We start from the raw sequence: 27,926 nt of genomic DNA, 5'->3' as shown, positions 1-27,926 counted from the left end.
TTACGACTTAGAATCCACACTGTCTTTCTGCAAAGGAGCCAATGTCACCCCAAAATGCCTCTCTTCACTCTTGGAGTCATAAAAATTTTGCTTTTCAGTATACTTTTGGACAAGATTTAGTACCAAGTAGTGAATGCTCTAACTCCTTCTGAGGCCTTGCTGGGTCTTTGTGAATAAGATGTCATTGGTGATCCATTCATTCACCAGAAGAATGTTGTTCTGATGTTTTCACAGAACATCTGGTTCACAGATGAATTTCTGAACAACAGTCCCTGCCTGGGTAACACCTATGAGCTCATACTTTCTTACAATTTGGGTGAAATCCTCATTCTTCTGCAGGTTGGGATCACCAAAGGACCCCAATAAATCTGCCCCACACAGCAATGTTACCTTTGGACACCTTTTGCTTCTGACCCCAGGGATTTCTTTTGACTAAAATCTTGGCTTTGCTCAGCCAGCTTCCTCCTCCATTCAGGTCTTTCTGGCATAGGTGAGTCCTTCCAGTTATCACGGCTACTAGCCTCCAGTTTCTCTTGATGGTGTCTGAGCACCTGAGCAGTCTCTAGCCACCCCTTCTGAAGTCTTTCCCATGCACACACTTCCACCTGCTTTGAATTCTTGGTGGCAAGATATGCAATGATAACTCGGCAATGGGCAAAGAAGAGTTTGATGCTTCTTTTATACCTTGCTGACAGGATAAATTGTGCCTTGTCTAACTGTATATTTTCCTATTGCGTTCGTGTAGTTCTTGACCAGTTCAAACAACCTGAGGTGCATGTTGGTGACTAGAATAAAAAACCACAAGCAAGGAGAACCACAGTTGTCTTCTCGGAATTTTCTAGGCTAACAATGTTAAGTCGTTGGTCTAAGTGCAAAACCCTGACACGTCCTTTGTCATTCTTACAAAGGAAATTCTGTCATTCTGAGGCACTCTGCAAGGTTGGCTATCAGAATCATTCCAACTTGTGTGTCAACAGCCTTCTCCAAGTTGAGCTATAACAGAGGATCCGCATCCATATTGTAACTCACGTCCTTAAGGCTGACTGACAAGAGTCCTTGTATCTCGTTGCTTTAATTTATGTATCTTAGTTTATCAAATGGAATTTTAAAGTAGTTTTCTGGTTATTGCCCATCCATATCCTTTGTTGATTTTTAAAAATAGGAATTCCTGGGCTGGTGTATACTATCAAGGGTGAAACAGATCACCAGCCCAGGTTGGATGCATGAGACAAGTGCTCAGGGCTGGTGCACTGGGAAGACCCAGAGGGATGGGATGGAGAAGGAGGTGGGAGGGGGGATCGGGATGGGGAACACATGTAAATCCATGGCTGGTTCATGTCAATGTATGGTGAAAACCACTACAATATTGTAAAGTAATTAGCCTCCAACTAATAAAAATAAATGGAAAAAAAATAAAAAATAAAAAAAATAGGAACTCCTTAACTTTTCTGCTTTTGTGTTGTTATTTTTTGTTGTCATCTTGTTGTTATTGTCATCATCTTTGTAGCTCATTTGCAAGAATTTTTGGATATGCTAGACTTTGATTTATTGTCTTTTACATATGTCTCCAAAACTTACAGTATGCTTCATATATGTTGTTCCCTGTCTGTTAAATTGTTTTAAAACACTCTATGGGTATCAACTGTTGATTAAAAATGTTAATTGTCTTTAATGTTTTTGGTGTATTTATATTGTTTTCCTTATCCCTAGGTTGGCTTTGTATTTTTTTTCTTACTTTTGCTCTTTAATCTATTTAGAGTTCAATTCTGTCTCCAATAACTAAATAAATAAAGAGGGGAAAAGGGGGAAAGCTTTCTTACAGAAGAATTCCAATTAATAAATGTGGGCAGAATGAGGAAAACAGAAAATTACCATTAGAACATCACAGTTACATTGTTGCAGGCAATACCCATGGATGAATGTCAAGTATTTGTTAATCACTGTGGTGATTGTGACATATGCCTGCAGGTTCTTTGTTATTTCTCTCTCCAAGAGGTGAAGGTTAATCCCCCTCTGTTGAGTGTGGGCTGGACTGTGACTGTCTTCTAATAAATAGAGAACAGAAAGGAAAAAATAATAACTTTGTAGCAGAAAATATGGGCAGACACCAATTAACTTAGTGACCAAATTAAAAAGGGTACCAGTAATAAATCATTTTGACATCATACATCTTCTGATAAAATGTGATGAGACAGGCAAATCACCCTTATTGTATTTTTATAAAAATAAATTCTCCCTCCAATTTTTCCAAACTCCATATAATCAAGGGATAAGAATAGACAAACCAAAACTGAAGGACATTTTACAAGATACCTGACCAATATTCTTCAAAAGCATCAGGAGAAATAGGACAGATTGATACACTGTCTGATTAAAAAAAAAATTAGAAATGTGATGACTAAATGCAGTGTGTGGTCTTGAGAAATCAGTGGAAAAATGGGTTACATTCAAATAAACTTTAGTTGATAGTAATGTAGCAATGTTAATTTCTTAGAATTGCTAAATGTCCAATGGTTATGTAAGGTAACACTAGGGGAATCTGAATGAAGGATATAAAGAAACCCTTTGTGCTCCTGAAAATTCTTCTGCAAATTTAAGTGAAATTTGTCTAAGTAAAAATGTATTTTCAATTAAAAAAAAATGTTTTATAAAGCTTAACACCTTGTAAGTAGTATAAAAATCTCAGGGAATTTTTCATAGCAATATGGTGTGGGTGGCATTTTGGAGACTGACAAACTTGACTAAAAAATAGTCTTTCAGTAAAAACAATAGGGCAAAAAGACATATTTTACTTAAAACCAATAGTTAAAAAGACAAACAGGAGATTGTACAATACCATGCATAGAAAGGGATCGTGAGCTCATAGTGTCCTGGACACTCGGGATCCTGGGCACTCCCATAGGTAGAAAGCTGCTTTTAATGAGCTTGAAACAACTTCATTTCAAAGTTGCTGTGAGCATATCTCACAGCTTTGTGCTGTCCTGAGTGCTGGGGGTGCAAGTCAAAGTGACTCTAGTCATCGTCCACATCTCGTCCCGAATCCGTGATTCTAAGACGGTGGTCATAAAGACTGGATAGACAGCAAAGTGAAACACTAGTTTTCAGAGTTTTGAGTGTTACTGATTCCTGCATCTGTGGTGTTGCCGCTTCCCTTTTGGGCAGCTGGGGTATTCAAGCAGAGAAAACGACTTGAGCATAAAGTGTTGCACCTCACCTGGTTCCAAAGACCTCTGAGGATGGGAAGACTAGGCAGTTGCTGCTCTCATGAAGTCAGAGGGGTAGGCAGCGAGGAAGACCTGCTCTCCACCACTGTGTCCAGGCCTTACCCATCCCTCCTGGTCTTGTCACAAAGGTGTTTGTGACCTTCCAGAGGGAAAGACCAGATAAGCCTTCTCCCTCAGTGAAAGAGAAGGAAAATGGAACTTAGGTCACCTCCACCACACCAAAGGCTGTGTGCCCCAGGCATGCACTTTCTATCTAGCTCCTACTGGGTTCTCTCTTTCTGTTGGCAGTAAACACTGCAAATGTTCTTGGAGTAAAAATCATTGTCCTTTCTGAAAGCAACTGCCCCTGCAGACTTCTTTCTCTTATTTTCTCAATCTCTAAAATGTAGGTCATTCTTCAGATGTCTTTCAGTTATTGCAGACTTTGAGTCATGTTAATCTATTTCCTTATAAATCCTTCTTATAAAAATCAATTTCTTCTTTTGCCCTCCTACTGTCTGCTCATATTCTTTAATTCAAACACCTATAATAATTTATTAATTCATCATATTACTTTTTTTTTTTAAATTTTCTCCCGCTGCCCCCATCATATTACTTTTAGCTTCTACAGTCTATCCTAGGAATAGCTAAAAAAAAACCCAATTTTTTGTATAAGCTGTGGCTTGATAGACATATTGTTCTGGTCAAATATGTGCAACACTCTCTATTATCTACAAGTACTCTCCTAAGAGTCTTAGTCTAGATGTCCAGCCTTGCTGTCCATTGTCTATAATATTTTTCAAAATGATGTCCATTGTTTCTCAGCCCAGGTTTCATGGTTATCTGCAGGACTCACAGTAGGTAGTAAGGAGGCATAATTAACATGAACTGTATTTGTTGTTCAGTCACTAAGTCATGTCTGACTCTGCAACCCCATGGGCTGAAGCACGGGCTTCCCTGTCCTTCACTATCCCCCAAAGTTTGCTCAAACTCATGTCCATTGAGTCAGTGATGCCACCCAACCATCTCGTCCTCTGTCACCCCTTCTTCTCTTGCCCTCAGTCTTTCCCAGCATCAGGGTCTTTTCCAAAGAGTCAGCTCTTCACATCAGGTGGCCAAAATACTGGAGCTTCAGCTTCACCATCAGTCCTTCCAATTGATATTCAGGGTTGATTTCCTTTAGGATGGACTGGTATGATCTCTTTGCTCTCCAACGGACTCTCAAGAGTCTTCTCCAGCACCACCATTCAAAAGGATCAATTCTTCAACCTTCTTCATGGCCCAACTCTCACATCCATACACTACTGCAGGGGAAAACCATAGCTTTGATTAAATGGACCTTTATTGGTAAAGTGATGTCTCTGTTTTTTGATACATTGTCTATGTTTGTCATAGCTTTTTCCAAGGAGCTAGCGTATTTTGATTTCATGACTATCCATGAAATCACCATCCACAGTGATTTTGGAGCCTGAAAAAATAAAGTCTGTCCCTGTTTTCATTTTTTCACTCTCTGTTTGCCATGAAGTAAGGGGACTGGATGCTATGATCTTAGTTTTTTGAATGTTGGTTTTAGGCCAGCTTTTCCATTCTCCTCTTTCACCTTCAGCAAGAGGCTCTTTAGTTCCTCTTCACTTTCTGCCATTAGAGTGGTATCCTCTGCAAATCTGAGATTGCTGCTATTTCTCCAAGTTATCTTGATTTCAGCAGCTTGTGATTCATCCAGTCTGACATTTCGCACAATATTCTCTGCATATAAGTTAAATAAACAGGGTGACAATATATAGCCTTGATGTATTCCTTTCCCAATTTGGAACCAGTCTGTTGTTCCAAGTCTGGTTCTAACTGTTGCTTCTTGACCCACATATAGGTTTCTGAGGAGACAGGTAAGGTGGTCTGGTAGTGCCATCTTTTTAAGAATTTTCCATAATTGTGATCCACACAGTCAAAGATTTTAACATAATCAATGAAGCAGAAGTAGGTGTTTTTCTGGAATTCCCTTGCTTTCTCTGCCTTTTCCAAACTCACCTTGTATGTTTGGAAGTTCTCAGTTCATACACTGCTAATGCCTAACTTGAAGGATTTTGAGCATAGCCTTACCAGCACGTGAAATGAATGCAACTGTTTGGTAAGCGGAACATTCTTTGACATTGCCCTTCTTTAGGATTGGAATGAAAACTGACCTTTTCCAGTCCTGTGGCCACTGCTGAGTTTTCCAAATTTGCTGACATACTGATTGCAGCATTTTAACTGCATAAATCTTTCAGAATTTGAAATAGTTCAACTGGAATTCCATCACCTCCCAGCAATCTTAGTAGTAAAATGCATTAAACTTTATCCATTTATTTTATCTATGTTGTCACATGAATCAATGGTTTGTTCCTTTTGTTAAAGAATAGTACTCCACTGTATGGAGGTACCGTACTTTGTTAATCCACTCACCTGTTGAAGTACTTCTGGATTGTTTCCACTTTGGGGTGGTTGTGAAAGAAGCTAGGTTTGTAAACTTTCGAACTGGTAACTTTTATTCATTCACAAAATGGAACCAATGAAGGTTGGTTATCCCCACACACTCACCTTCCCTACTGGCCCTCCTGGCCACCAGCTGTATCTGAAGGAAGAAAGATAAAGGGAAATATGATTTTACCCTACGTGCTTCCTTGCCCCCAAGGGGAAAAGCAAATGGGCCTGGCAAAAAAAAAAAAAAAAACCTTAGGGGATAGAATCAAAATCATTACTGCTCATATAATGAAAGCTATGGTAAAATGTGAAGGTTGAATTCTCCTTCATAAGGTGAGAAAAAATCAATAAGAAAATAAAGACATATTGTGAATTAAGACTTAGAGGTTATTGACTGAGGTATATTAGAGGAATACCTTGGTCATACTTTGCTGTATTTCTATCCTTTGGAAAAATTCTCATTAAAAATGTCCCTCAAGTCCTCAAATTCTCACAAACTGTCCCAGAAGTTAGTTCTGGTTATGTTTCCTTGAGTTAAGTGTGGACACAGGGTAATGAGAAATAAAACATTAAAGTTAAGAAATAGCATAGGTAAAAAAGCAATAATGTAAGGCAACAGAGGATAATTACATATATGTCTTGAACTAGAAAGTAATCCAAGTTCTTTTATATATATATATATATTGTAGTGGGTTTTGTCATACATTGACATGAATCAACCATGGATTTACATGTATTCTCCATCCCGATCCCCCTCCCACCTCCCTCTCCACCCGATCCCTCTGGGTCTTCCCAGTGCACCAGGCCCGAGCACTTGTCTCATGCATCCAACATGGGCTGGTGATCTGTTTCACCCTAGATAATATACATGTTTCGATGCTGTTCTCTCGAAACATCCCACCCTCGCCTTCTCCCACAGAGTCCAAAAGTCTGTTCTGTACATCTGTGTCTCTTTTTCTGTCTTGCATATAGGGTTAACATTACCATCTTTCTAAATTCCATATATATGTGTTAGTATGCTGTAATGGTCTTTATCTTTCCGGCTTACTTCACTCTGTATAATGGGCTCCAGTTTCATCCATCTCATTAGAACTGATTCCAATGAATTATTTTTAATGGCTGACTAATATTCCATTGTGTATATGTACCACAGCTTCCTTATCCATTCGTCTGCTGATGGACATCTAGGTTGCTTCCATGTCCTGGCTATTATAAACAGTGCTGTGATGGACATTGGGGTGCACGTGTCTCTTTCAGATCTGGTTTCCTCAGTGTGTTTTCCCAGGAGTGGGATTGCTGGGTCATATGGCAGTTCTATTTCCAGTTTTTTAAGAAATCTCCACACTGTTCTCCATAGCAGCTGTACTAGTTGCATCCCCACCAACAGTGTAAGAGGGTTCCCTTTTCTCCACACCCCCTCCAGCATTTATTGCTTGTAGACTTTTGGATAGCAGCCATCCTGACTGGCGTGTAATGGTACCTCACTGTGGTTTTGATTTGCATTTCTCTGATAATGAGTGATGTTGAGCATCTTTTCATGTGTTTGTTAGCCATCTGTATGTCTTCTTTGGAGAAATGTCTGTTTAGTTCTTTGGCCCATTTTTTGATTGGGTCATTTATTTTTCTGGAATTGAGCTGCAGGAGTTGCTTGTATATTTTTGAGATTAATCCTTTGTCTGTTTCTTCATTTGCTATTATTTTCTCCCAATCTGAGGGCTGTCTTTTTACCTTGCTTATAGTTTCCTTTGTTGTGCAAAAGCTTTTAAGTTTCATTAGGTCCCATTTGTTTATTTTTGCTTTTATTTCCAATATTCTGGGAGGTGGGTCATAGAGGATCCTGCTGAGATTTATGTCGGAGAGTGTTTTGCCTATGTTGTCCTCTAGGAGTTTTATAGTTTCTGGTCTTATATTTAGATCTTTAATCCATTTTGAGTTTATTTTTGTGTATGGTGTTAGAAAGTGTTCTAGTTTCATTCTTTTCCAAGTTTTCCCAGCACCACTTGTTAAAGAGGTTGTCTTTTTTCCATTGTATATTCTTGCCTCCTTTGTCAAAGAGAAGGTGTCCATAGGTTCCATAGGTTCGTGGATTTATCTCTGGGCTTTCTATTCTGTTCCATTGATCTATATTTCTGTCTTTGTGCTAGTACTATACTGTCTTGATGACTGTGGCTTTGTAGTACAGTCTGAAGTCAGGCAGGTTGATTCCTCCAGTTCCGTTCTTCTTTCTCAAGATTATAGAAAGTAATCCAAGTTCTTAACTCATTTATTCTGATGCAATTTAATAAAGGACTGAGAACTCTTCAAAAAGTTAAAGAGAAATGCGATACTGCAAATTAAATTTACATTGGAAATGTTAGCACATTTATCCAATATATATCCACAAGATATTCTGCACTGAGTAAATCTTAAGGGTGGATTTTTGATTTTGTAAATTAAAACACTGATCCCCACCTAAACTGGATAGTTAGCCTTAAAAGTTGAAATCTGTGACTCAAATAAAATTGTCTCCAAATCTCCTCCTCCTCGCCTTCTAGTGCCCAGTATCTGCTCCACAGTGCTCCCTGGTGCTCCCCGGTGCTCCCCAGGCCACCTCTGATCTTTGCTTTCTCTCATTTGTTGACCCTGCTTTCTGTCTCTCACGTTCATTCACAGCACATCAGTTACTATTACAGTCGGCAGTTAGATGTATGTCCTTGGCCCATAACTCTATCACGTCTTCATTCATTTTGAAAGCCTCCACTGACTCCCTTTTGCCTGGGCAATGAACCTGGGTGTACTTGACACGCAAGGCCCTCTACACTCCAATCCCAGATATTTCCTAAATGCACCTGTACCCCAACCCCAAGCAAATCAGCCATTGGGCTGGACCAGCGGTCATCAAAAGTCACTGCAGGAAGCACTCTTCTCTGCCACTGTTTCTGTGACTGGTTATAACGTCTGCTTAGAATGGCTTTTTCCTAAATGTACATATTCAAATGCTCTATATATTTCAAAATGCAGTTTGCCATGAAGGCTATTTCTATGGACTGTAGGAAATAAAGCTACAATATGAGCTGAAGCAGTGGTTCTTATACATGTGCCACCTCGTGAACCCCATCCCCAGGTTCAGAGCAAGAACAGCTGTGCCTTTTAAAATGTTTTTCTTAAGTGACTCTATGAACCCCAAATCCGGCCCTGTGCAGGCTCTGTCGGTGTTTGGGAGGTACTGGGTTAAAAATAAAAGGATGTGATTGATGGTGCAGGTGTTCACATCAGAACTTTGGGGACTGAGTACTTTCATGAGTATATAGGGAACACAGTAAGCTGGCTTATTTACTTTGTATTGAAACTCCAATACTTTGGCAACCTGATGAGAAGAGCTGACTCATTGGAAAAGATCCTGATGCTGGGAAAGATTGAGGTAAGACGAGAAGGGGGCAACAAAGGATGAGATGGTTGGGTGGCATCACTGACTCAATGGACATGAGTTTGAGTAAACTCCAGGAGATGGTATAGGACAGGGAAGCCTGGCAGGCTGCAGTCCCTGATGTCACAAAAAGTTGGACATGACTTGGCTACTGAAGAGCAGCAAATAAATTTCATATCAAACTAGGAATATAAAAGAGCTGATAAAGGTAACAAGGAAGCCCTGCAGCTTAAACTGTACTTAGTAATGAAAAACTAAAAGGTAAGGAAACAGGCAAGGATATCTGTCCTCCTGATTCTTATTCCATATTGTACTGGAAGTTTAGCAATTTCAATAAGTCAAGGAAAAATTTTTTGAAAAAGGAGGAAATAAAATATTCTGTTTGTAGACAACATAATTGTCTATGTAGAAAATTATTATTGTTTAGTTGCTGAGTCGTGTCTGATTCTTTTGTGACCCCCATGGACTGTAGCCCACAAGACTCCTCTGTTAATGAGATTTTCCAGGCAGGAATACTGGAGTGGGTTGCCGTTTTCTTCTCCAAGGGATCTTCCCAACCTTAGGATTGAACCCACATCTCCTCTACTGGCAGGCAAATTCCTCACCACTGAGCCACCAGGGAAGCCAGAAAGTTCCTAGGACTCTACAAAAAGTCCCTAGAATGCAAAAATGAGTGAGCAATATTGCAAGTTAAAAGTCAACTTGAAAAATGAATTATACTTCTATATTTGAAAGAGTATTGTTTAAAGTATTATATATAATATAGTGTTATATTAAAGTAGTATATTATATATATATATGTATAAGTGATTCTTTATATATATGTATATATATATATATATGATTCTTAACCAGGGGTTCATAATGTCTGAAAGCATTTTCAGTCGTCACAGTGGGGTTATGGGTACTACTGACATCTATTAGGTGATGCCGAGGATGGCACTAAGCATTTTGTGATGCTACAGAGGAACCGCTCATAACACAGAATCATCCAGCCCAAAATGTCAATTGTGTTGGGGCTTACTAACCATGTTAAAAACCTAATGAAGTATGCCTAGGATCTATATGCTAAAAACTGTAAACACAGATGAAAGCAATCAAAGAATGTCTATAAATAGAGACACATACTGTGTTCATGTATTGGAATAGTCAATACAGTTAAGAGGTTATTTATCCTCAAATTCATCAATAGATTTAATGTAATGTGAAAGAAAATAGTGACATAATTTTTTATAGATAAGACAAGTTGATTCTAAAATCCACGTGAAAATTTAAAGCAGGGGTCACCACAGTACAGCCCTCCAGTCAAATTGGGCCTGCAACCTGTTCTTATATGGCACATAAATGAAGAATAGATCTTATATTTTATGATGTTAGGAAAAATCAAAAGAAGTATATTTTATAAGTTAAAAGTATTTGATATTCATATTTCAGTGATTGCAAACTTTTATTTGAACACAATCAATCATACTCATTTATTATGAATTTTCTACGGCTATGTCAGGCAGCCATGCCCTCATAGCTGCACTGGGTTTTGGCCCCACCTTTTGAAACTGAAGTCGAGTGGACCTGTTCCCCTACCCCACCCCTGCTCTCTGGTCCTTGGGTGGGTGTGGCAGCCCTGATGATCTCTGAAGCAACTTCAGAGTCCTTCCTCCCTTGTCTTAAACAGTAATGCGTATTCATAGCTGAATAGGGTCGATCATGTAGGGTCTCAGAAGCCTGGCAGTTTTCCTTCATTTTGTCTTATTTTCCCAGCTTGCAATATTTCCATTGGCACAATTCCATATCTACTCCTGTTTTTGCGAAGATGAAGTCCCTGGTTCTCACCCACTCTATTCTCCTCATCAAAAAGTTGGTTTGCCACATTGTTAGTGCCCCTTCCCAAACACAAATTTTTGTAATATGAACAGACCAATCATTTCTGGTTCCTTTTTGCTTAACAATTCCATCTGCAATTTATTTGGCTCCTATCCATTTTACTATAAGCAGCCAGGAAGACCCAAATGACTCATTCAACACTTAGCTTAAAAATCTCTTCAGCTTAAAGTCCAAGTTCATTGCTTGAAAGTTCTACTTTCTGCAAAATGCTAGAGCACAAACACAGTTCAACCAATTTATTTGCCATTTTATAACAAGGATAAAAGCGGTAATCATTGTCCAATAACATGTTCCTCACGTCCATCTGAGACTTCACCAGAATGTTTCTACCAATGTTCTATTGACAGTAATTTAGGCATTTGGTTAGATGACATCACCGACTCAGTGGTCATGAGTTTGGGTGGACTCTGGGAGTTGGTGATGGACAAGGAAGCCTGGCGTGCTGCGGTTCATGGGGTCGCAAAGAGTCAGACACGACTGAGCGACTGAACTGAAGAAGATGAAAACCTTCTCTACAGCTCTCTTTTCTTTCTGAGCTTTTACTAGAACCATTTTCGGAAGTCTGTTCCCAACAATCTAGACTTTGCTAGCATGCACTTCAAGAGTCCTCCAGTTTCCACCCACTCTCCAGTTCCAAAGTCATTTCTACATTTTTTACGGTATTTTGTTAGAGCAAGACCATTACCTCTTGGTAAACAATTTCTGTCTTAGACAATTTAGGCTGCTATAGTGGAATACCATAGAGTGAGAAGCTTATAAGAAACACACATCTTTCATTGCTCTCTGTAGTCTCAGCACATGGGCATAATCTCTGCTCTCCAAGAGTGTGTCTTTGACGCAGATGCTCAGGTCAGGCAAGATCGGGATGGATGGTCTCCTGAGACCCCTTAGTTTCCTCAGTGAACACAGAGACCCATCTACAAAAAATTAAATCTCCAATTCCCACTTTCCAAATGCTGTCATATTCAGACATTGGCATTGTTGATTATGAATATGCCAAATGTAGAAAGCTGTGCTAAAGTGGTAAATAAATGAACCGGAAGCATTTTGGAAGTAAACATGCCAAAGTAACTCATCTACTTTAAGAGGGTTAGAATGTCAAAGGACTTATATTTTCTCCTGCATACATTTTTAAGATTTCAGAATTTTTATAACATACATTAATTTTGAAAATAAAAAGTTAATTTAAAAAATTAATAGTGGATTCCTATACAAAATCAGTGTTCAACATACTTTTTCTTTGAGTATGTAATTGTCATTATGTGGGTTGTGGCCCATGCTCTGTTACAAGATTTGATTTACTGCATGGGGTCAGAGAGAAAATAGAAATTCCATCTGTGGGCAGCCCAAAATCCTGGGAATGTCCCTTTTCTTTTGGAGCCTCTGCCATGCACAATATCACACCCAGGTCATCATTCTCTTATTAACTAACATTTGTGCATTGTTGCACGGATCTTGACAGCACTTTTCTGTGACTCACTCATGCCCAAACAAACTTGGTTCTGCACTCATTCTACAAAGGGCTGTCCGGTTGGCAAGCACATTCATATTATTAATTCATTTAACATCTGTGGTTATCTAATCTAGGCAATAAATAAATGAAAAAAGATAAAACAAATTTCTTGGCTCAGGGCAAGGGATGAGAAACATACTCCATTAGAGTAAGCATAAATATAAATATGGATACATATTTGTTATATTTATGCTGCATACCAAATAAAAAATACTCTGCATCTGCAGTGGTTCAGTTCAGTTCAGTTCAGTCGCTCAGTCGTGTCCAACTCTTTGCGACCCCATGCACGCCAGGTCTCCCTGTCCATCACCAACTCCCGGAGTTTACTCAAAGTCATGTCCATCGAGTCAGTGATGCCATCCAGCCATCTCATCTTCTGTTGTCCCCTTCTCCTCCTGCCTCCAATCCCTCCCAGCATCAGGGTCTTTTCCAATGAGTCAACTCTTCCCATGAGGTGCAGTGGTTAATGATTCTTAATTTGTGGTATCACTGTTGGTTTCTCTCTACTGAGATATCAGAAAAGACTTTCCTTATGGTGGTTTTAAGTTCATCTTTGTTCTAGCGTTCACACTCACTCTGCCGTTCCTCTCACCCTTGTGTGTAGAAGATGTTGTTGGCACCTACATTTCCATAATGCTAAGGGTTAATTGCTACAACTCCCAGGGCTCTGTCTGAAACTTTCTCTGCCTATGAAAGAACATGTCTAGCTTATACACATTTGGAAGATCAGATGTGTCAGGAAATTAATGTGCCTGGGTTGCCGTCTCATTTCTCAGTCAATGGCACAGCTGGTGGCGCGATCCTCCAGCTACTTCATCCTTCAGCTGGGACAGCTCTGAGGCGTGTTGTCCCCCAGGGACCCCTGTGTGACTGAGCCATTTCTCATAGTAGTCACGTGCTCATCTGTGCATCTTGAGTTGCCTTCCTTTCTTCCCTCTCACTTTGTTACATCCCCTTCTCATGCTTCTTTGGAATTATCTCCCTAATATTTCACCCACCCTCATATACTGATCTCGAGCTGCTTGGGAGAACATAGGTCTCTCTGGTCCCATGCAGGTCTGGTTACTGTGGCTGCCCTATGTATTCAAGACTTTAACACCCATTTCAGAGATGGCTTTGTCTCTCTTTCTGTGGATCCTCAAAGTTTAGTCTTTAACTTTAGTCACCTGATGTGAAGAGCTGACTCATTGGAAAAGACCCTGAAGCTGGGAAAGATTGAAGGCAAAAGGATAAAGGGGAAGTAGAGGATGGAGATGATTGGATAGCATCACCGATTCAATGAACATGAATTTCAGCAAACTCCAGGAGATAGAGGAGGATAGAGGAGCCTGGTGTGCTACAGTCCATGGGGTCACAAAGAGTCAGACAAGACTTAGCAACTGAACAAAAACAACAAGAGGACTTTATTTTATTTACAGTTAAAACTCCATTTCACCGCTATATTTAAAATAGATAGCCAAGTGGGACCTACTGTATAGCACAAGGAACTCTGCTCAATGTTATGTGGCAGCTTGAATGGGAGGGGAATTTGGGGGTGAATGGGTACTTGTATAGGTGTGGCTGGGTCCCTTGGCTATTCACCTGAAATGATCACAACATTGTTAATCAGCCATACTGTAACTTAAAAAAAGTTTAATAAAAAATTAAAAATAAATAAACTCTGTTTTACTCAATAAAGTTTCAAAATACCTGTTGGTGATCTTAACCCAGCAGCAGAATCCTTGGTGGTCAAGCATTCAGTGCTTCCTTTCACTCCCCCAGCTTCTCCTGAGTCCATAGTTCAGTGGTGGAGCTTCTCACACAAAGAGATGGCCAGATTAGGTCCACATGACCAAGCTCCCACCCAGGGCTGAACTGGAGGTGTGTTTTGATGTTTGCAGTATTTTGCTATCAGTAGTTCCCCAAGTGAATGCTGTTCACTATCCAGAGATGGGAGTTGAATTTGATAGAGGAACCCCATATCTTCTGACTCCTTAATCCTATTTAGTGGACATGGTTTCAAAAGTCTTTCTTGAGTTAATGTTTGAATCATGACCCAAATATATATCACTCATCTGCAGGAATAAGTTGAATAAGACTGCTGCTATTGATGGGATTTTGTTATCACCTAGCAACATGCAAGTATCTGTGACCACAGGCATTATCGAGTCAGGAATAACTGAAGGTCAGGTGATGCTGGTGTTATATGAAGAATATAAGGGTGTAAGGAAATTACTCTGTATTGGTTGCACCTTGGGGAGACACAGCCCACTTCGCTACTTCAAATCTCATGCACATTTACTGTTGCTGAAACAAGACTCCAGTTCATTAGTGCCCTACTGCTTGCTAGATTTCTTCTAACCAAGGACTATTGATGCATCTCATAGGCAGGACTCCCCACTGCTGCAGTTTCAAATAATGAACACACCAATGGTGTTATCTTCCCATTTGCTAAAGATTTTATAGTCTTTCCCATGGTAAATATGGTAAGTCGCTTCAGTCATGTCCAACTCTGTGCAACCCCATTGATGGCAGCCCACCAGCCTCCTCTGTCCACAGGATTCTCTAGGCAAGAATACTGGAGTGCGTTGCCATTTCTAAATATAAAGACTTCTATTTTTTTCATACTTTATAGCATAAAAATACATCACTATGGAGAAGACAGCAAGAGATTGATATTATTGACCAAAATTTCTGCTATTTATGCTATTTTCTTTAACTGAACAGTCTTTTACTAATCAATGTCTATGATACATGAAGGGGATAAACTATTTTTGGCCCTTATCTTTTTTTTTTTTTTTAGCACTTTAGTAAAGATACTTGGAGTTTTTAACATCTCACATTTTGCTGTTCATATCCTCTTTGGGTAATCTGTTAATATCCCCCTTGATATCTAATTTTCCAGCACTCTAATCAATGTCTGTCATCTTCCAAATCCATTTACAAATGATTAGTCACTTTCTCTACCAAGTAGCATTCTAAAAAGCCACCAGTCAGTGGTCACTGAAGCTTTTAATAAAGGGCTTGATCAGTATTTGTTGTATCAATGAATAAGTCAATTAACAGCTCAGAGCACTACTTTCCTCTAAAGTGACCTCTGACACACCAAGGGCATATTATTTTCTTTTTCCTTCAGGGTGAATATTTCTTGCATTGTACTCTTCATTTAATCTGTGCATGCGTGCCTGCATGCTAAATTGCTTCAGCCACGTCTGACTCTTGGCCACCCCATGGACTGTAGCCCATCAGGCTCCTCTCTCCATGGAATTCTCCACGCAAGAATACCGGAGTGGGTAGCTATTCCCTTCTCCAGGGATCTTCCTGACCCAGGGATCAAACCCGGATGTCCTTCATTGCAGTCAGATTCTTTACCATCTGAGCCAGCAGGGAAGCTGTGTGTATAATTTAACTATTAAATTTTCTAAGCCATTATAGATAATGCACTGAACTTGGGCTCTACTCTAAAATAGCTATGCAGACATAACAAGCCAATTAATGAGTTATTATTCACATTAAAAGATCTCTCTATTTTGCTAAGCAAATGAAAGCAATCCTGCTTTGTTTATAGCTCATAGAAACAAATTAATAATTTATTTTTAAACCAGTTAGACGTCAGATTACAAATACGAGAGAAATATGGTGTAGAGGGACTTTTGCAATGATGTGTCTGTGTCCCGGGTGGAAGTACCACAATTAAAAAAAAATGTCCAGAAAAAGAAACAAAACAGGAAGTGACTCATTACAGGGACAGAGGCATTTGAAAAAATCAGATGATATTTGTTTAACTTGTGCTTTGGGAGAATTAATAGTTGCAAATTATTGGGAAAATGTAGATGATATTATTATTATTTATATTTTTCCATTTTTATTAAAATAAAATTAACATATAGCACAGTATAACTTAAGGTGTATAGCATGTAGATTTCATTTACATACACCATGAAGTGACTGTCACACTGAGTTTAGTGAGCATCCATTATTTCATGTGGATAAAAAGTAAAGAAATAGAAAAATTTGTCTTGTGCTGGGAATTTTTCAGATTTGCTCTCTTAACAACTTTTATATATAACATATAGCAGCCTCAATTATATCTATCATGGTGTACATAATGTCCCTAGTATTTAAATATCTTATAGCTGGAAGCTTGTACCTTTTGAACACCTGATTCAATTCTTCTCCCCCACCAACTCTGGTAATCATAAATCTGATCTCTTTTCCTATGAGTTGGTGTGTTTGTTTATTTGTTTGAAGTATAATTGACCTATGACACTATGTTAGTTCCTGTTATACAACATAGTTATTCAATATTCCTATATGCATTTCAATAAGTCTAGCTACAATATGTCACACTAAAAAGATATTACATAGTTTTAATGACTTTATTGACTATACTTCCATACATACACTTCATATTTGTGAATCATTTATTTGCACCTGGAATTTTGTACCTCCTAATCTCTCTCATCTATTTTTCTCCTCTCTCATCCCTCTCTGGTCTGTAACCTCCTGTTTGTTCTCTGTATTTAAAACTCTTGCTTCTATTACTTTTTTGTTCTTTTGTTTTTGGTTCCATACGTAATTGAAACCATACCTTGTTTGCTTTTCTTTGTCTGACTTATTTCACTTAGCATAATACCTTCTAGGTCCATGCATGTTCTCACACATGGCAAGATTTCATCCTTTTTATGGATGAGTAATACTCCACTGTGTGTATGTACACCACATATTCTTTATCTGCTCATCTCCTGATGGGCACTTAGGTTGCTCCCATATCTTGGCTGTTGTAAATAATGCTGTAATGAACATAAGGGTGCACATATTTTTTCTTATTCATGTTTTTGTTTTCTTCAGACAAATACCCAGTGGACTTCCCCATGGCTCAGCAGTAAAGAATCCAGCTGCAACTCAGGAGCACAGGAGATACAGGTTCAATCCTGCATCAGGAAGAACCCTTGGAGAAAAGTATGGCAACCCACTCCAGTATTTGTGCTGGAAAATCCCATGGACAGAGAAGCCTGGCGGGCTACAGTCCATCGGGTGGCAAAGAGTTGTATAGGACTGAAGCGATTTAGCACACACAGACAAATACCAAGGAGAGGAATTGCTGGATTATATGGTAGTTCTATTTTTATTTTTTTAAGGTATTACCATACTGTTCTCCATTTTGGCTACACTACTTTACATTCTTACCAATAGTGCATGAGTGTTCCCTTTCTTCTACATCTTGGTTAGCATTTGTTATTTATAACAGCCATTCTGACAGGTGTGAGGTGATATCCCACTGTGATTTTTATTTTAATTTCCCTGATGATTGATGGTGTTGAACATCTTTTTGATGTACCTATTGGCCATATGTACATCTTCTTTGGAAAAATGTGCATTCAGATACTCTGCCCAATTTTTTTAACTGGGTTGTTTGGTTTTTTAATGTTCAGTTTTATGAGTTCTTTGTAGGTTTTGGATATTATTTTAATTAGGAAACAGGGGTCAATGCTTTGTCCTTAAAGTGAAACCTCAAAGAATAACATGAGAACATTCTAGGCTTCTGATATATACTAATATGCACCATCAGTCTTGCTAACAATACCTAGAAAGGAAAATATTACAAAGACTGTATTTTTGATGACATTGGAGGGCTATAGAAAGCATGAGAACCAGGTGAAGTACAATTGTCAAGAAGGGATGACAATTCCAGGCAAGCTGAGAGTTTCCCTACCCCTGAGGGGTATTTGCTAGTTCTGGGCATTGGCTGAGAGACCAGGCTTGGCCAAAGTCAAGGACAACCTCTGGGAAAAAGAGAAAGTGGCAAAGCTCTTGGAAGTTATACAGTCATACAATGGGAGTCTTCAAGGGTTTTAAGCACATTCTGGCTTTCCTCAGAAGACGTTAGGTGCATTTTGCATGGAAGGTGAAAGAGCTGTGCCAAAACTTCCGAGAAACAGTAGGACTTCTGCAATCTTAGGGTCTTTAGGAAGCAGAGACCTATAGTAGTCAGGGCTGGAAACAAGGTATCCTGAGATGAGACCTTAGGGGGAGCAGTGAGTTGACCCTGAGGCTCTATCCTTGCTTCTAGCCTGAGGCTCTGTGCTACATTTGGCAGAAGGCTTTGCTGGGAGACAGTTGCAGGGACTATAGTGACAGAGTTGGGGACTTGAGGGACCTGTAACATATAGTAGTTCTTCACTCAAGACATTTGTGAGATTTTGAAGCTGTTGTCTCGCTGGCTCAAGAGTAAGCTGTAAAGAGGATATGGATCTTCTGCAACCACTAGATACACTGGACTCTCAGCTGAAAGGAGCAGAGGTGAACTGAACAGAAGTAGAAATCTCACTAAAGCTGCTACCCAATCCTGATGGAGTGCAACTTTGACAGGTGTAAAAGTGACCATCATTAAAAAAAAAAAAAAAAAAGGTAAGTTTAAAATTTACCTTGCTGTCCAAGATCAAAATAACTTCATCTTCCTCACTCCTCTTTTGCATTTTCTTTAGGAAATTTGAAATTGTAGGTGCTTTTTCTACCTCTATGAGATGTACCCACATTTTTTAACTTTATTTTTTAATTGGAGGAAAATTGCTTTACAATGTTGTGTTGGTTTCTGCCATGGAGCATTAGTCACTCAGTCATGTCTGACTCTTTGCAACCCTATGGACTGTAGCCCACCAAGCTTCACTGTCCATGGGATTCTCCAGGCAAGAATACTGGAGTGGTTTGCCATTTCCTTCTGCAGGGGACCATCCTGACTCAGGGGTTGAACCCAGGTCTCCCACATTGCAGGCAGCCCTAACTGTATGCATATCACCTCTTTGTAAAGCCTCTCTCCCCTGGCTACCCACCCTTCTAGGTCATCATGGGCCCCCTGTGTATACACATCTTTCTGAAAGTTAAGCGAGACTCTTGCTGGTCTTACATGCTAGGAATGCCTTTCTTGGGGATTTTGGAGCTACCTGTTTGAAATACAAACAACTAGAAGCAAGTCCTCCTTGTTGTTTGTATTTCAAAGAGATGTCCTCCTGTCTTGTCCTCCTGTCTCCGGGACCTCAGACTTAGACACTTAACTTCAAGTTGTGACTTCCTGCTTATTGGAAAGATGACAGAAGTTCACTTTTCTTTTTGATACATAAAGGCAATTTACATGTATGCAATGGGTTGTGTCTGTCTGGTTATATAAAAGGCCTCTTTTACATATACCTCTGTGGAGCTGTTTTCTGGGTTGGCAGATTTTATCTTTAAGTATTTTTAAGCCCCTGACATAGGGAATCAGCCTCATGCTTTGTGTAGAGCAAAGGAAAGCACCTTCAGTAGTGGAAGATGTCACTGGGTCCTCTAATGACAGGCCAGGCACACTCTCAAATTCCAGACATGTAAAGAAGCAAGATGGTGTAACTGGTAATCATGAGAAAAAAACAACAACAGAAACAGAATCACAGATAGTCCAGCTCTTACCTGTGGTTGACAAGGACTTTAAAATAACTCATTGAATTATGGATTTCTCTAGATATATGCCCAAGAGGAGGATTGAAAGATCATATTTGAAAAGATACATGCACTTCAGTGTTCACTGCAACACTGTTTACAATAGCCAAGACCTGGAAGCAACCTAAATGTCCATAGGCAGATGAATGGATAAAAAAGATGTGGTACATATATACAATAGAATATTACTCAGCCATAGAAAATAACAAAATTGGGTCATTCATAGAGATATGGGTCGACCTAAGTCTGTCATACAAAGTGAAATAAGTCAGAAATAGAAAGACCAATATTGCATATTAATGCATATATGTGTAACCTAGAAAAAGGGCATAAATGAACATTTTTGCAGGGTGGGAATAGAGAAGCAGAGGTAGAGAAGGGACATGCGGACATGGAGGGGTGGTGAAGGCGGGATGAACTGAGAGAATATATACTGCAAGTAAGTGTAAGACAGATTCTGAACAGGAAGATGCCGAGCAGCACAGGGAGCTCAGCCTGGAGCTCTGGTGATCTAGGCGGGTGATTGGCGGGGATGGTGGGAGGCACATCTGCTTTGCCAAAAGTTTTCACTTTCATCTCAGATTTAAAGGATTTGTTAACAAACTAAGCCATTTGTTATATACAGATGAACAATACAAATATTTATCAGCCTATCTAATCTACTTTCAACACACTGTCGTTAAAAGAAAAAAAAAGAAATAAAAACAGCAGAGGAGAGCAATAGTACATACATCACCAAATTGGATTTGCCAACACCCAGACTTAAACAGCACTGTGAAGCTCTGTGTAACAGCAGTCCAGAGTTCCAACTGGGAGAACGTCCCAGGCAGTGCGTCTGCTCTGTGGGTGAGACTTAAATTGCTGTCTCTCAGGCCATTGCGTATAATCCCCATGTCACAAACCTATATCATTTTTAGTTTGTGAGCAAACCTGCAGCTCTGGTATTATGTAAAGTTTTTACAATCCTGTTTGCTTTGTCCTGCAAATCTTGGAATGTTGCTAAGTCCAGGGAGTAGTTGGCCAGACCTCCTCTAGGCATTTAACAAATTCCAAGATCTTCTATCTATCATGTTTTTCTTAGGACACTCACAGCAGGTGTGGCTGACACTCACAGCAGTGCTCTGTTCTATGCCTCTGAAGCCTGAATGAGACTATTTAATTTTACTGACAACATCCAAGAGGGAGGGGATGTGTATATATACATATAACTGATTCACTTCATTGTACAGAAGAAACTAACATAGAATTGTTAAGCAATTATACTCCAATAAAAAAGAATAATATATTCATATATATGTTTAACTGAGTCAGTTTTCTGTATACCGGAAACTAAAACAACACTGTAAATCAATTATAGTTCAATTCAAAAATAAAAAAGTGAAGTAACTGATTCCTTTTAGAAATAAATGAAGAGAAAAATGGAAGGTTTATCAAAAAATTTCAGTCTATAAAAAAATCATATGGTCATTCTAGAACTGAAAAATACAGTATCTGAAATTATGACAAGAGTGAATTTAAGAGCAGTTTGAACAGGATTGTTGAACTAGAAAGCAAATCATTAGAAAATATCTAACACGGATAAGAGAGTGTTGTGGGCGAGTGTGAGGAAAGCAGAAGAGACTCCATCCTGAAGCCTGTCATCCGTCCTAAAGACAGGATGTGAGCTGGGCCTGAACCCTGCCCAAGAGTGAGGAAACCATTGCTAATGAAAACCAGGTCTCTTGGAGACTTCCCTCCTTACAGATGACAGAGATTGTAGTTGAGGTCAGGCTGCCCCTGTTAGATTAACCATGGAGACATCCCCCTTGATGTGTAATCATTGTCCAGCCCCCCACCCCCACCCCGCCGCCTTTAACCTTAATTGTTTGTTCTCTTAGCATCTATTTGTTGTAAAACTCAATCATATACAACAAAAAGATTGCTAACATGTAGCCAGTCATGGAGCAAAGGGTTTAAAACTGGGCCTCTCAGAAACATAAGAGTCCTTGTAGGGAGCTCATCCCTTGGACCCGCTGGGGTAATAAATCAGAGTCTTTGTTGGGAGCTGACCCGTCGGACCCACTGGGGTAATAAACCATCCTCCACTGTCTTGAGTGTCCTCCGAGGTGTGTTTTGAGACTCCAGATTCCACAAGAGAAAATAGGAATCAAGGAAATTAAAATCATAAGAGACATTTAAGATATCCTCAAAATTTCTAAGATACGTGTAATTGGTCTCAATAGGAGAAAAAATAATAAAGCAGAGACAAAATTCAAAGTATTTAAAGAGATTTAGCTGAGAATTTTCTATGATGAAAAATTTTATCACAGAGATTTTGTTAAGTCTTAAACAGGATAAGGAAAATAATACATTAGTACTTCCTAGTCAAACTATTAAAAGTTAGTGACAAAGAGAAAATATTATATGCAGCTAGAAAATAGTCAAAACATTGAAACACATCTTGCATTTCTCATTGCTTTACTAAATCATTTAAAATATAATTACAAATGAAACTGCCACATAAAGAATAATCAATATTCTATTTGAAAATCATAAATATAGACTTCTTAATGAGGAAGATTTTTAAATTAAAATTTGAGTTTATTTTGCTCATATGAACATGGCTCTGAGTGCAGGATCTACAACAAAAATGGTTCCTTTGAACAAGAAGGTAAAAATCATAAAGCACAGATATTTTCAGGTGGAAAATCATAAATATGAACCTACAAATGGAAATGTTCAGCATAAAAAGAAATATGATGCAAAATCAAAAGTGGAGGTAGAAACTGGGACTCCAGATGAATTGGAGAGTTGGAACTATACATTTTATTTCTCTGATTTACTGTGCAAGGTATTGCTGTGATTTAAGCATTTAAAATTTTCACTGAAAAAATATATATCTCCTTAAATTGAGTTATTTATAGATGTGAATACACTTTCAAGGAAAAGTGTACTGTATGGCAAGAAAGGATGTGTCATATTTGCTTGTCATATGAATTTATGCAAATACAAATATCCTGAAGTTCATTGACTGATCTCTTTTGTATATCATGTGTCCTCTCAAGTGATGACTACATAGGAAAACTGATGCCATTGATTCTGCCACCATCTTCCATAAAACCAAAAATAGTCTTCATAATATATGGCAATTCCTCATTATTGTATTGCAACAGACACTCCCTGTAGATCAGAAAAACAGGCTGAGAAGGCTCAAGTTTGAAAGTGACCTAAAAGGTGATTGGAGAGAATTGTTGTAACCAGGCATGTGGACTGTTTCCATTGTTGCTATTGGACTGAATCTCAGGAGCTTGAATGATGGAGACACTGTTACACAAAGACGCTCAGGACCTTGTAATATCAAAGCTTCATTTCAGTGCTCCCAAAAGTATTCAGTTCAGTTCAGTTCAGTCCTTCATTCATGTCCGACTCTTTGCAACCCCATGAATTGCAGCACACCAGGCCACCGTGCCCATTACCAACTCCTGGAGTTTACTCAAACTCATGTCCATCGAGTCAGTGATGCCATCCAACAATCTCATCCTCTGTCATCCCCTTCTCCTCCTGCCCCCAATCCCTCCCAGCATCAGGGTCTTTTCCAATGAGTCAACTCTGCACATGAGGTGGCCAAAGTTTCAGCTTCAGCATCTTTCCTTCCAATGAACACTCAGGACTGGTCTCCTTTAGGATGGACTCGTTGGATCTCCTTGCAGTCCAAGGGACTCTCAAGAGTCAACACCACATTTCAAAAGCATCAATTCTTCGGCACTCAGCTTTTTTCACAGTCCAACTCTCACATCCATACGTGACTACTGGAAAAACCATAGCCTTGACTAGACAGACCTTTGTTGGCAAAGTAATGTCTCTGCTTTTCAATATGCTGTCTAGGTTGGTCATAACTTTCCTTCCAAGGAGTAAGCATCTTTTAATTTCATGGCTGCAATCACCATCTGCAGTGATTTTGGAGCCCCCCAAAAATAAAGTCAGCCACTGTTTCCACTATTTCCCCATCTATTTCCTATGAAGTGATGGGACCAGATGCCATGATCTTAGTTTTCTGAATGTTGAGCTAGTGTAGTGCAAATGAAATACCATATTTTATTGCTGTCTATTTACTGTGGTGTTTTGTACTTTGGTTGTGTATATTACTCAGATTCAACTGCACCTCCCTTTTCATTCTTTTACAATTTGGCATTAACATTTGAAAAAAAACTCTTTGCTACACTAAATTTGTTTCAGAAAAATGTGATTTGACACAATTCAATTTAAATCACTTTTATGAGTCACATATATTCTCACCAAGTTGGTCTAATATACATTTTTTAAAAAAATCAATAGATTATACTAATTTAAATAAAACAATATGATAACTCAAGTCTTTGTGGTCAATTCTAAGCCTCCTGATAAAAACTGATCAAAAAAGAAGGATACTCAATATATTCTTCTTCTATCACTGAAGACAGAAAACATTACAACTCTCCTTTGTCTTGCTTACTTCCCCTGATAACTTAATTTCTTTCTGGCCCATATTCTCTGGCTCTGGTCAGTGGGAGAGCTGGATACATGAGTTCTAATGAGAACAACACTATACGCAGATCCAGTAAAGGCTCAGGATTCTGCCCAGCTAAGCCTGAAGTTTATGGTGATAGAAACACTCAATCTAAAGGTAATACATATAATCAATAAAAATATTTATGGTGGATGTAAATAGCATATTTTATTATAGGAAATCTTTGAAAAGTAATGCAGATAATCAAATCATGTGACTATGAGGATACAGTCTCCATGTCCATGAGAACCTGGTATGGTAGAAAGAATATAAAATCAACAGGAATTCAAAACCCAGTTCATTTCTTCCTGGGTATGTTATCTTTGCAAAGATGGGTCAGATTTTCCAAGTATTAATTTTGTTATAAATAAAATCAATGAGTAATATTTACTTCCGAGGGATGCTCTGAGAACTAAGTAATAAAGAGAAATAATGAGAAATCTTTTAATACAGCACCTGACACATAGGTTCTCACCAAATGTCATTCAATCCTTTACTCCCCATCCTGCTTCATCCGTAAAGATACACATACATAGAAAACAAAGTCATCATCGGAGAAAGGTAGTATTAACACAAATGATCATATTTATATGGTTTATTAACTAAAAGATCTGAGAAGCATAGAGGTAAACTTCTCCCTCAGTTTGAGCTTTATTCCTAAATCTTGTCCACTTGTCAGAAGACCTGCTTGGATTTAGGTAATTGGAAAAGAGAAAAATATCTATTGATAGAATTCAATAGAAAAAATTCAGTCCAGATTTGAGCTCTTGCTTTTAAATTTAGGCTTTCCTCATGGAAAAAAGCTAAGTCACTAATGACTACTGTGTATAGATGATTTAATTTGTTATTGTTTAGTCACTAAGTTGTGTCAGGCCCCTCTGTCCATGGGATTTCCCAGGCAAAAATACTGGGGTGGGTTGCCATTTCCTTCTCCAGGGGATCTTTCCAACCCAGGGATTGAACCCATGTTCCCTGTGTCTCCTGCATTGGAAAGTCAATTCTTTATCACTGAGTCACCAGGGAAGCCAGTGATGATCTAATATATGCCAGTAACTCTGAGTGTGAATGCAGATTCATTAGTTCATTTAGTCTGCACACAGGTCTGTGATAAATGTATTGTCAACTTCATTTTACAGATGAGGAAACTAAAGTCTAGTGTGATTAGATAAATGTGTCAAAATCACATTGTCAACCTTAACTTTTTGAATTACAGAGCTTGATATATTTTTTTTACAGCATCTTTTTGATAGAGAACACAAAATTACCAACATGAGGTTCAAAGGTTTCATAATAAAAAATTATGGTCAAGGGGATACTTTCATTAGAAAGGAAGCAAGGAAGGAAGGAGAAAAGGAAAGGGGGAAGGAAGGGATGAAGATTTTTTTTTTTTTTATGGCTTAGAATTTTTTGGTTTTGATTGAATGATTTTCAATTTATAAGATATTTCTTAGATTCTCAAAAACATAGGACACTCCTTCTACTAAATCCAAGGCAAGCTTAATATTATGCTTATTTAGCTCAACAGTCTTGTGTGGAAGGTCAAATAAAGCTGGAGTCTTGTCATTATTGTCAAGTAAGCAGGGGAGGATACCCCTGCTGGAGGCTCCCACCACCAGGAGCAATAGTGCCAGGGTGTCAGCCCTTGCAGGGCTTACAGATGTTGGGGTTGCCAGAAAAGAGATGATTTACACAAGCGTGGGATGGAACAATGCTTTACTCACATAAGGAAGAGACAGATGGAGATTAGCCTCAATAGTGACCGATCTCCTGTGGCCATTGGGTCTCACCCACAGCCCACGTAAGGTGATGCTGTGCACACACCCCTCTTGGTTTCGGGGGAACCACTTCCTCCCTGGTGGGAGCAGATAAAGCAGTGCGGCTGGCCAGATGTCATGTTTTGTGCACCTTTAAACAGAACAAATAAGAACATGCTAAATTTAGAACAGGTGAAGATATTCACAAACCAAGGAATAAGCCCAGCACAGGCTATGAGGAAGGAAATCTCCAAGCCTGAGGCCACGCTTATTAGATTATACAAGAGATGGCAGGTTATGCAATATCTTCTTTCCCAACAATATGATTTATTGAAACAGTACCTCTATTTCGGTATTTGTAGGATGAAAAACATTATATTTTTCAACTGAAGAGAATATGTAGGGTGATTTCTTATTGGGTCAAGTAATCATTTATAAGCAATTTAAAATATATATCATAAAAACATGAAGGTAGGCACACCTAAAACTACCTAATTTGTAGTGATTTGTCTGGTAAAAGGAGCCAAGATAAATTAGAGTTGGCAGTACTAACTGATTGCAGGTAAAAATATTGCTGAATCACATAGTTTGACAATATTGAAAACGGCAATATAAACATGCAAAATTTTATAATCAGTAGAAACAACTGGTCCAAAGTAATACTGACAAAAGATAAAACTGCACATGGTAAAACATTTTGGGCAAAAGTTGACAAAGTTTAAATCTGTAAGACCTTGGGTAATTGCAACTGATTAACTAAAGTAATGTCCACACACAAAAAAATGCACTCTGAGAGAAGTTAGACTGAGTAAAATATTATGTGATGTTACAAAAGGAAGAATTCATAAATCAATTATTTCTCTACAATTAACAGAGAAAGAAAGGAATGGAAATTATTGAAACACTTAGAATGAAATAAAAATAGTAATTAAAAAATTCAAAATTGCACTGCAAAACCTTTGATCAAAGAATTAATAAACTATAATCAAAATTTTATTGGGAAAATAATCTTTTGAGATCATTGCAATTGAACATTCTGTTTACAGTACCCTCAGGAGGAAATAGCAAGGTCAAAACCTGAATTAAATGAAAATGGCAGGGACTAAAAAGTGAAATCAAGGCAGCTTGTAACAGCAGGTGTCCTACCCTTTGCCTTACATTTTAGAGGCTTTCACCTTTCCCTGATGAAGTAAACAACTTCAAAGAACCAGAGCCTTTGACTTGTCTCTGAAGATATGGAGATGACTTTTTTTTCCTACCAAACCCAACACATTTTGTAGTTTCTTCTCTCTTAAAATGACTTTTAAATTTTGGCATCCTTTTAAAATATTTTTTCCATATTCAACTTGTTACTGTGAACTGGCCTCAATTCCTAACTCCTGAATATTTTTCAAAAACATCTGAGGAAACCTAGAAGTATAAATTTACATTTTGAAAATGGCAAGAATGAGTCAGACTCGATTGAAAATCTGGCTGTACATCTTGCTAGTTATATGACTTTAGAGAATTATTTTCATTTCTTGATCTTCAATTTCTAAATTTGTAATAAAGAGACCTCTTGACATATGTGATAAGGATTAACTAAGGCAATTCTTATAAAACGCTTTATGTGCAATTAATATTTGATGAATGAGCATTTTTCTTTCTTCCCATAAGACCAATTGTGAAGCAGACCCTATTCATTAGTTCTTTACTTAAACATACCTTCATTCATCTTTACATTCCAAATGGCTTA

The 27,926-nt window shown here is 38.5% G+C and overlaps 1 pseudogene; it reads right to left on the bottom strand.

Annotated features, from left to right (window-relative positions):
- LOC122429269 lies at positions 1 to 27,905 on the bottom strand (annotated as a pseudogene).
- Between the last annotated feature and the right edge of the window lie 21 nt (positions 27,906 to 27,926).

The sequence above is a fragment of the Cervus canadensis genome, chromosome 28 (genome assembly GCF_019320065.1).
Source record: "Cervus canadensis isolate Bull #8, Minnesota chromosome 28, ASM1932006v1, whole genome shotgun sequence".
NCBI classification, from domain to species: domain Eukaryota; kingdom Metazoa; phylum Chordata; class Mammalia; order Artiodactyla; family Cervidae; genus Cervus; species Cervus canadensis.
Note: the sequence above shows the minus strand (reverse complement) of the source record. Positions and strands in the feature narration are given on the sequence as shown.